The following is a 9,622-nucleotide window of genomic DNA, read 5'->3' on the forward strand; positions in this document are numbered from 1 at the left end:
TGCATTGGATGGATGAATGATAGATACACATTTTTAAAAAGTCTAACTGGTTTCCTGGTTACAGAGTCAAAGTAGCAGGGGACAAATGCTCTGCCTTATCTAAGGGTATGGCTACACTTGCAGATGTAGGGCGCTTTGAGTTAAACCAGCCTTCGTAGAACGCAGTAGGGAACATGCTGCAATCTGTCAACACTGACAGCTGGAAGCGCAGTGACACATTAGCATTAACTTCCACATTAGAAGCTCTTGCAACGGCCACAGAGAGCAGTACATTGTGGTAGCTATCCCAGCATGCAAGTGGCTGCAGTGTGCTTTTCAAATGGGGGTGGGGTGGGGTGGAGTGTGACAGGGAGTGTGTTGTGTGTATGTGGGGGGAGAGAGAGTGGGTTTTTGGGGGGCTGAAAGCGTCTCAGCATGCTGTCTTGTAAGTTAAGACAGCAGCAGACTTCCCCTTCCCCCCCACCTCTCTCTCTCACACCCCACATTTCACAGTAATGATTGCTTTGTCCCGGAGCAGATAAGCAGCCGGCTGTCAGAAATGGAGCTTTAAAAGGGCATATCTGCATTCCTACAGTGAGTTCAAAACAATGAGAAGAGTGGCTACTTGACTTAAGGGGATTATGGGACATTTCTGGAGGCTGATCAGAGTGCAGTAATGCAACACCTAGTTCACATTGATGCCTGGGTGTTTCAGCAACTATGCAACAAGCATTGGAGATATACCTATCTCATAGAACTGGAAAAGACCCTGAAAGGTCATTGAGTCCAGCTCCCTGCCTTCACTAGCAGGACCAAGTACTGATTTTTGCCCCAGATCCCTAAGTGGCCCCCCTTAAGGATGGAACTCACAACACTGGGTTTAACAGTCCAATGCTCAAACCACTGAGCTAGCCCTCCCCCCCCCACTTCTTCTGAGGTGGAGTACCAGGAGAGTTCTAGCCGCGGAGTCAGCGCACTCTACGTGCCTTGCCAGTGTGGATGGGGAGTGAGCTAGGGTGCCCAGGGCTGCTTTAATGCGCTCTAACTCGCAAGTGTAGCCAAGCCCTGAGAGTGGTAAATACAGAACTTTCCAATCACCACCACCATTATATGGTCTCATCAAATAAGAACCCTGTGTTTGATTTTAACTACACCCCTAGGTAACAACTGGTAGTGAACCCATGAGAAGTCTGGCAGTCCCACATTAGCCATGTGTCCTAGGGTATGTCTACACTACGAGAGTATTTCGATTTTACTTAAATCGAATATGTGGAATCGATATTACAAAGTCGAACGTGTGTATCCACACTAAGAACAGTAATTCGACTTTGTGAGTCCACACTAACGGGGAAAGCGTCGACATTCGAAGCGGTGCACTGTGGTCAGCTATCCCACAGTTCCTGCAGTCCCCGCTGCCCATTGGAATTCTGGGTGTAGCCGCAAAAGCCTTCTGGGTAAAAAAAATGTGTCCAGGGTGCTTTTGGGTAACTGTCATCATCCATCCATCACTCCCGCCCTCCCTCCCTGAAAGCGCCGGCGGGAAATCAGTTCGCGCACTTTTCCAGTCATTGACAGCGCGGACGCCACAGCACTGCGAGCATGGAGCCCGCTGCGACCATCGCTGCAGTTGTGGCCGTTGTCAACACCTCGCACCTTATCATCCACCTTTTTCAGAGGCAGATGCTGAGAAATGGGGCGAGGAGGCTATGGCAGCGCGGTGAGGACATTAAGTCTGAGAGTAGCACAGACCTCTCGCAAAGCACGGGACCCCGCGCCGTGGACATCATGGTGGCAATGGGTCACGTTGATGCTGTGGAACGGCGATTCTGGGCCTGGGAAACAAGCACGGACTAGTGGGACCGCATAGTGCTGCAGGTCTGGGATGAATCACAGTGGCTGCAAAACTTTCGCATGCATAAGGGAACTTTCCTGGAACTTTGTGAGTTGCTGTCCCCTGCCCTGAAGCGCAAGGACATCTGGATGCGAGCAGCCCTGACTGTCCAGAAGCGAGTGGCCATAGCCCTCTGGAAGCTTGCAACGCCAGACAGCTACCGGTCAGTCACGAACCACTTTGGTGTGGGCAAATCTACCGTGGGGGTTGCTGTGATGCAAGTAGCCAACGCAATCGTTGAGCTACTGCTCTCAAAGATAGTGACCCTGGGAAACGTGCAGGTCATCATAGATGGCTTCGCCGAGATGGGATTCCCAAACTGCGGTGGGGCTATAGATGGAACTCACATCCCTATCCTGGGACCGGAGCACCAGGCCAGCCAGTACATTAACAGAAAGGGCTACTTTTCAATGGAGCTGCAAGCACTGGTGGACCATAGGGGATGTTTTACCAACATCAATGTCGGATGGCCAGACAAGGTTCATGATGCTCATGTTTTCAGGAACTCTGGTCTGTTTAGACGGCTGCAGGAAGGTATTTACTTCCCGGACCACAAAATAACTGTTGGGGATGTGGAGATGCCTATAGTGATCCTCGGGGACCCAGCCTACTCGCTAATGCCCTGGCTCATGAAGCCCTATACAGGCGCCCTGGACACTGAAAAAGAACTCTTCAACTACCATCTCAGCAAGTGCAGAATGGTGGTGGAGTGTGCTTTTGGATGTCTCAAGGGGAGATGGAGAAGCTTACTGACTCGCTCTGATCTCAGCGAAACCAATATCCCCATTGTTATTGCAGCTTGCTGTGTGCTCCACAGTCTCTGTGAGAGCAAGGGGCAGACGTTTATGGCGGGGTGGGAGGTTGAGGCACATCGCCTGGCTGCTGATTACGCCCAGCCAGACAGCCGGGCGATTAGAAGAGCCCAGCGGGACGTGCTGTGCATCTGGGAGGCTTTGAAAGCCAGGTTCCACAGTGAGCAGGGTAACCTGTGACTATTAAGTTTGTTTAAAGAGAAGCTGAACCTGCCCCCGTTTCTTTACCCACTTAATGTTGACTATCCTCTCCAGTTACATACCCCCTTCCCCCCCCTTCCAACACACCTTTAAAAATAAAATAAATGGAACTTTGTTCATTAACACCGTTTTCTTTATTAAGGGTTTCGGGGTAAAGGGTTGAAACTGGGACGCAGACTGTGGTGGGGAACGGGTGTAGTGATGGAAAGGACGCTTCTAAACTCGAGGAATGACAGGCTCCTGCTCCTAGAGTGGTCCGCAGTGGTGGACTGGTTGTTTCAACGGAGCCTGCCACCCCTCCTTTTCAGGACTCTGTGTGTGGGCGCTATGTGACTTTGTGGCAGGGGAGGACGGTTACAGATCCCCTGCTGCGTGGCTCTGTCATCCAGGCTAAGGACCGGTGCATAAGATCTGTAACCGCCCTCCCCCGCCACAAACTCACATAGACCCCCCACACAGAACATGAAAACCACCTCCCAGACTGACCAGGGTGTCTAGTGACTGCAATGTGTGTGTGACCTGCTGCTGAACCTGCCCCCGTGTCTGTACCCTGGTAAAGGTGACTGTCCTCTGCAATTACCAACCCCCTTTCCCCGCTTCAAACACACTCTCTTCTAAAAGAACCTGACGGAAACAGTAATTAACAGAAACATATTTTTTATTAACAACTACACAGTTAGGGGATGACACTGGGACGGGGGCTTGGGTGAGGTGCTTTTGGAGTGAAGGAAAGGACTTATCAAAACTTTGGGAATGAGAGCCGACTGGTACTTGAGCAGTCTGCAGGGGTGGAGTGACTGTTTTCACGGCCCCTGCTGCCCCTCCTTCTTGGGACTTTGGGTGAGGGGGGGATGGGACTTGGTGGTGGGGGAGGGCAGTTAGAGATAGACTGCAGCGGGGCTCTGTCCTCCTGCCTCCGGTCCTGCAGAACATCTACAAGGTGCTGGAGCGTGTCCGTTTGCTCCCTCATTAGTCCAAGCAGCGTTTGAGTTGCCTGCTGGTCTTCCTGCCGCCACCTGTCCTCCCGTTCGCTGTGTGATCGCTGGTATTGCGACATGTTCTCCCTCCACTGGGTCTGCTGTGCCGCCTCGGCTCGGGAGCAGCCCATAAGTTCGGAGAACATCTCGTCCCGTGTCCTTCTCTTTTGGCACCTAATCTGTGCCAGCCTCTGGGAGGGGGATGCCGGGGTAGGTCGGGAGACACTCGCAGCTGTGGGATGGGAAAAAGGGAGTGAATGCCTCACAAAGATACATTTTTGTGAACAAAGAACATAGTCTTTCTCTGTGAACAAGACCATGCACAGCACCTATCACACGCGCACTCAGGACAAGGTCGAATTTTTGGCCTTCCCATTCAGTGCCTGGGGTCTTGGAGTACAGATCACACAAGCAGGGCAGGACAGCAGAATTCGGGTAGCAGGCGGACATGGTAAGCCGTAGACTTTTGGCTGCTGAAAGCTTAATTTATAGCAGTGCCCTCCTTTCACGTTCAAAGCAATGCCCCTAGCGTTGGCCAGTTCCTGCTGCCGGCAATCCAGCCAGCATGAACTCTGCCCCTGTCCCACCCCCCTCGCGGCTGACCCCGGGAAAGATCCCTGTATGCTGCCCCTGTCCCGCCTCCACCGCGTGGCTGTAAACCGCCGGTTACAGTTATGTAAAGGAACAGGCAATCAGTCCCAATACTAACATTCCCCTAATTTAAAGCAGGTCACCATGAGTGATATCACTCTGATGAGGATTTCGGACACAGAGAAAGACCACATGCTGCGTGAATGCCAGTAAAAACCAGGGCCGTATGCGGCCATGTTGTGCGAGGCACTGATCCCGGAGTACTTGCTGCTAGCCTGGCGCGGAAAAGTTTCCTACCATGGAGGACGCAATAAGGTCGCTCTCCCCAGGAACCTAATGCAAAGGCTTTCAAATTACCTCCAGGAGAGCTTCGTGGAGATGTCCCAGGAGGATTTCTGCTCTATCCCCGGACATATTGACAGAATTTTCCAGTAGCTGCACTGGCAAGGACTAAAAAGTAGAGTGCCTAGGGCAAAGTAATTATGCAAAACCGGACATTTTGAGATACTTTTGCAGTAGTTGCACTGGCAAGAACTAAAAAGTAAAGCGCCTAGGGCAAAGTAATCATGAAAAACCCATTGTTAATATTCCATTCCTGTTCTGATCAAAATAAATGTTTACATGTTTAAAACACTTACCGACTGATCCTTCCCCTGATTCAGGGTCAGGGTTAACGCCTTGGAAGGGTTGGTAAGGGATCTCCGTGAGGGTGATGAAGAGATCCTGGCTGTCGGGGAAATCAGCGTTGTATGCGCTGTCGACTGCCTCATCATCCTCATCTCCTTCCTTATCTTCCCCATCCGGAAACATCTCCGAGGAAGCGGTCGTCGACAATACCCCATCGTCAGAGTCCACGGTCAGTGGAGGGGTAGTAGTGGTGGCGGCACCTAGAATGGAATGCAGTGCCTCGTAGAAACGGCATGTCTGGGGCTGGGATCCGGAGCGTCCGTTTGCCGCTTTGGTCTTCAGGTAGCCTTGTCTCAGGTCCTTGACTTTCACGCGGCACTGCGTTGCATCCCGGCTGTATCCTCTCTCTGTCATGGCTTTGGAGATCTTCTCGTAGATCTTCGCATTCTGTTTTTTCGATCGCAGCTCCGAAAGCACGGACTTACCGCACCACACAGCGATCAGATCCAAGACTTCCCAATCAGTCCATGCTGGGACCCTCTTTCTATTCTGCGATTGCATGGTCACCTCTGCTGGAGAGCTCTGCATCGTTGCCAGTGCTGCTGAGCTCGCCACGATGTCCAAACAGGAAATGAGATTCAAATTGGCCAGACAGGAAAAGGAATTCAAATTTTCCCGGGGCTTTTCCTGTGTGGCTGGTCAGAGCATCCGAGCTCAGACTGCTGTCCAGAGCGTCAACAGAGTGGTGCACTGTGGGATAGCTCCCGGAACTATTAGCGTCGATTTCCATCCACACCTACCCTAATTCGACATGGCCATGTCGAATTTAGCGCTACTCCCTTCGTTGGGGAGGAGTACAGAAATCGATTTAAAGAGACCTCTATGTCGAACTAAATAACTTCGTTGTGTGGACGGGTGCAGGGTTAATTCAATTTAATGCTGCTAAATTCGAAATAACCTCCTAGTGTGGACCAGGCCCTAGAAATGACTGCAGAGCAACTGAAAGGCAATACGTCTCCAGAAATCCTTTCCCTCCTACGGACCTCTTTGGGAGTCAATCAAGAATTTCTTTTGGGCAAGAAAGTGCCTTGGCCACCCTGAAAATATTTGTAATAACATGTTGGGAAAATTTTCAGCGTATTTTCCATGCTATGAAAGTGGCTGTTTGCTTGAAGTTAGATGCACTGTGTTATTGTAAAATAATTTATAAGCAGGGAGTCAAAGATACTGTAATGGGAAAGAATAAAGCCTGCAGCCCACACAAAGATAATACAGACACAAGGCACTGGCCTGCTACCTGCAGTTCCAATATGGTTTCTTCATAAAAAGTATCATCTTGAACAAAGCAGTGGTATTGTCCTTGTCTGATATTGAGAATCCTCAAGGGAACATTTCCATCTGTTAATTCAGCTTTCAAAAGCTCTGTCCTCTGATACTCTGGCATCTGCCTTTCATACTGATCCTTCCCATCATGATATAGGTGCACAAAGGATACAAAATGAGATCAGAACCATCTCACTTCCATGTTTGGAGCGCTCATCTAGGGGGACAGGTGACAGGGTAAAACAGTTTCCTGACCCAGGATGGCAGCGACCAGGTCACGTGGTCAAATCACTGTGAACTTTGCTGGAAAATGCACCAGGACAACAACGACAAAAGTAGCTCAGAGGAAAGTGGGAATCTGATATGAAGGACTCGGCCAACCGGTTCCATTTCAGACAAATTTTCCAGTAAGTTCAGCCAGAGATGGACACCTGGCATGGAACATTTCAGCCTGAATATTTGAGATAGAGCAGCGCTCATGGGCAGCAGGATGGGGGCTCTGTTATAGGAACACTCAGCCTCAGTGTATGGCACAGGCACACAGCACTGAGATCGGTCGTGGAGCTGATAACAGGCAAGTTTGGTGCATGGCCCAGGCACAGAGCATGGGACAGAGTGGGGAGGTGAGAATTGGTAGGTTCAGTGCATGACAGAGGCACACACTGCTGACACGGGGTGGAAAGCTGAAGACAGCTGTATTCAATCCATGTCACAGTCACACATCACAGAAACTGAGGCAGAGAGCTGGGAATGGACATGCTCACTGTATAGCTGAGACCAGCTGACCATTCAACAGGTTGTTTTTCTAAGTGATCTTAAATTGACACACTTACTGACAGTGTCATGAAATTTGCTGGGACTCAGCAGGAATAAGGGTAGGGTTGGTGGGCCTTTTTGGTGTTCTTTCACCAAAGGGCTCCTGAGACATAGCCCTATTGCTAGAGCCAATTGTTTGACTGTTATTGTTCACTACTTCATATGATCAAGAGACCAAATAACCAAACTTAACCAATTGTATTGCCTAAAGACAAAACAGTGCACTACAGAAAAGAGACATCCACACCCTCCTTCCAGGATGCAATTCTTATCTTGCAGCTTGCTCACCTTAAACAGAAGGTGTGCTTCAAAAATACACCCCAAACCCACTTATATTTATACTGTGGCTGTTTACAAGTGAAAAAGCTCTTGATACATCACCTAAGATCCAACCCACCAGTTCCTTAACTTGTTCTTCTGTACCTTTTTTATCCCAGTTTTGGAGACCACATTCCAAACCATGTGGGTGAAGAGGCACAGCCTAACCAGTGCTAAGACACACCATTCATGTATCCTGGCTTTGACAGGCTTCCTATTTTCTATTGTGAACGCTAACTTCAGTTTTGCAAACTTTGGTGGGATATTTGATATTGGTGAACAGAATTGTGGGAAATGCATTCAGTTAACTTTCCAACACTTTTATATAATAGGATTATTATGCACATAATACCTAATAATAAGGTGTATACTACACCTAATATATATGTGTCGACTAACAGGTCCAACAAAAAAGTCACGACATCAAAATATTCTAGTTCTTATTACATTTTTGTGCATGTGTGGGGCTGAAATTATGGCTCTGATCTTTTTTACATCTGAAACCCACCAAGTTAATTTATTTACATATTAATTATTATTATTATTTATTAAACTCTTCAATAAGTGTCCAGTCAATGCTTTGGGCATCCTTAACAATCTTTTAAAAATACTTGTGTGAACAGACCTAGGCGCTATCCCAGGAGCAAATAAAATAACCCAGCAGCAACACAATCAGAGCAGAAATTGAATAATGAAGGGGCTGATCTTGCTGTGTGGTTAAGTTTACACACTGGGAGTAGTTACATTGACTTTTATGTCAAGCATGTTGTTAAGACACTTCAGGGGCCTAAATCAATCCTCTCAGAAACAGCAGACACAGGGCGGATTCCTACCTGATTCCATCTTGTGAACATAAAAAGTAAGGAAGAAAACAATAAAACCAGGGAGAGGGGAGAAGGCTCTGGAGCTGTGGCAGAATGAGAGACTCTTCATCTTCATTGTAACTTGATCAAGAAAACAGGTAGGAGGAGTGGGGAAAAACCCCATCATAATGAGCATAACACTGATTAACATTAAATCATTAAAGTCAAACATTAAAGAGGACACGTTAAATAAAAACGGAATAATTACATTGTTCAGTGAACTCTTTCATATTACGGAGCGGAGAGCTCTCCCGTCAGCATAATAAAACCACCTCCGTGAGCAGCAGAAGCTCTGTTGATGGGAGAAGGTCTCCAGCTGACATAGTGCTGTGCACAACGGAGCTTATGTCCATGTAACTTACATCAGTCGGGGTTTGGTCTAGTCATACCCCTGAGCAACATAAATTCTGCCAACTTCAGATGTCCTGTGGACACAGCCTAAGGCTCTTCTCTTTGTGAGAGGAGCATGGCTTAGGATTGTTGTTACCATTTCCCATTGGCTGTTAGGTAGCTCCCCACCTAGCATGCTGGCTCTTGTGGATGGCATTGTAAGGCACATGCCTGTCTCCGTTCATCGTGCCGGGAGACTAGGCACAGAAGTCAGGCTGTGTGGGTTGCAGTGTTCTTCTTGTGATGTTCTAAGCACCTAAAAATTAAGTGTGGGTGATGCTCAGCATTGCAACACCTAAGTCCCTTCATGGATCCCACCCCCAGTCATTTACATTAGAAGTTCACAGAAAACAAAGACACAGACCTGGCCGAAGGTGGGGTGTCTCCTTTTTCTCCCTTTAGATCCCATCTTTTAGCTCATGGCCACCCTAGGAGAAGGGGTGGGTTTTTTCAATGCAATAGCAAACACAAGGCAGTGATCTCATTATACAGTCCCAGTGGAGATGAGGCAAGTGATGCTTTCACCTCAGTGAAACTTATCAAGGTTATTGATAACCCTCCCAAACACCCCTCATCCCACAGAATTCTTCTTGACCAGTTACATGGAGGTGAAACCACCACTTGCCTTGTCTACACACAGATTGTACAATGAGAGAGAGAAATCTGCACCCTAGTGCAGACAACCCCCCAGAGACTGTCTCTCGGAGCAGGTCCCATCCCATGAACTCTCCCGTGGACACCACATAGGGTTACCATCTGCCCGTATTTCCCCGGACATGTCCGGCTTTTTCGTCTTTAGATAGCCATCCGGGAGGAATTGCTAATAAGATTAAA

The sequence above is a fragment of the Trachemys scripta genome, chromosome 14 (assembly GCF_013100865.1).
Source record: "Trachemys scripta elegans isolate TJP31775 chromosome 14, CAS_Tse_1.0, whole genome shotgun sequence".
Classification (NCBI taxonomy): Eukaryota; Metazoa; Chordata; order Testudines; family Emydidae; genus Trachemys; species Trachemys scripta.